Below are 1,577 nucleotides of genomic sequence, written 5' to 3' on the forward strand. Positions count from 1 at the left end.
AATAAAATGTGCTTGACTTGGTGGTGCAGCTTTAACTACCAAAGTCTCTAACTTTTTCAAAATGTTATCTATTTGTACTTCCTTATGGACTTGGCTATCAACAAAATATCCCCTACTAGTCCTTTCAGACACTTGGGTTGACTCCCATTCTCTAGTTCTATCTGCTAGGTCTAAAAGAAAATTCCAAGCTTCGGAATCATCAGTGAATGATGTAAATCCTGTGGGGCACATTGATTCCAAAAGTTGCTTTGTTTGGTAATCGATACCCTCATAAATTATTTGGCATAAATGCCACAATTCTATACCATGGTGAGGGCATTCTTGGAGAAGGCTTTGAAACCTCTCCATTACCTTAGCAAAGGACTCACTGGGTTTCTGACGAAATTGAAGAATATCATTTCTTATTTTATTCGTCTTAGAGAAAGGAAAGTATTTTTTTAAGAATAGGACAGTAAATTGTTCCCATGTGATAATGCTATCCCTAGGTAAGCTATAAAGCCACTTTTTAGCTTGGTCCTTTAATGCAAAGGTAATAAACCGTAGTCTTACAGCATCATCAGTGAGATGTTGTACCTTCATAAGGACACAAACCTCCTCAAACTCCCTAAGGAACAAATATGCATCTTGATCAGGTAGCCCATGAAATTGGGGTAACATAGATAGATAATAAGATTTGAGCTCAAAATTATTACCCCTCATTTCAGGTAAACGTATACATGAAGGTTGTGCAGATCGGGTTGGATAAAATCTATCCCTAAGACTCTTAGGTGGAGGTGGTGGAGGTAGACCTTCCATGGTCAAGTTAGACACTCGTACAATTCTATTTGTAGAATCACGAGTCCAGACACACATGCACTAACCACTTAATGCAATTAATGACTCTTATGAAAGAAAATAAATAAAGTAACTAAAGAATAAAAGAAAAGAAAATAACAAAAATGAAGGGAAAGTAGTGAATTTCCCACCACAAAGATTGAAACAATGATTCCAAAGCTGTAAGGTTGCCGTATAGCTGAGCGCTTATAGGTTTGACAGCAAGGGAATCCGTATAGTCTTCGGAGCCACCTACAATCGAATCCTGGGGATTCTGCAGTAGAGTGGGGACTACTATACGTTTTTGTTTCTACTCAAGTTAAGAGTAATATCTTTGAATTTTATTTTTTTATTTTTAAATCACTTCGATTTACCTAAGAATTAGAAAAACAAAGTGGACTAATACCTCCCCGGCAACGGCGCCAAAAACTTGTTTGTGAATTTTAAAAGTAACCGCAAGCGCACGGTATCGTGTAGCTAACGGGTCGATCTCAGGGAGATATGCCACTTAGAATTTGAACTTCTTAATAGTAATGCGAGAGTGGAATGATTCAATTTTTTTTGTTAACTAATTAACTAAACTAAACGATCCTAATCTATATATCTAATGCAATCGAATTGAAACGAACAATAAATTAAACACAATCAATGCATAAATAAAAGACAGGAAAATGCAGATGCAACACCACCCGTCACCAGAAGCAGAGGCACGACTGTAGGCTTGCTCCGGTTATGTGGTCCGAGATTATGAATGAATAGGCAGA

At 37.2% G+C, this 1,577-nt stretch overlaps 1 non-coding gene across 1 annotated transcript; it reads left to right on the forward strand.

Moving 5' to 3' along the window:
* The first annotated feature begins 301 nt into the window (after window positions 1-301).
* On the forward strand, window positions 302-408 carry LOC149018579 (small nucleolar RNA R71). The gene has a single exon (XR_016173258.1). It is a non-coding gene; the product is annotated as a small nucleolar RNA R71 (small nucleolar RNA).
* The last annotated feature ends 1,169 nt before the right edge of the window (window positions 409-1,577 follow it).

This window comes from Hakea prostrata, chromosome 4 (genome assembly GCF_041222555.1).
Source record: "Hakea prostrata isolate BN-2017 chromosome 4, UWA_Hpros_2, whole genome shotgun sequence".
Lineage (NCBI taxonomy): Eukaryota > Viridiplantae > Streptophyta > Magnoliopsida > Proteales > Proteaceae > Hakea > Hakea prostrata.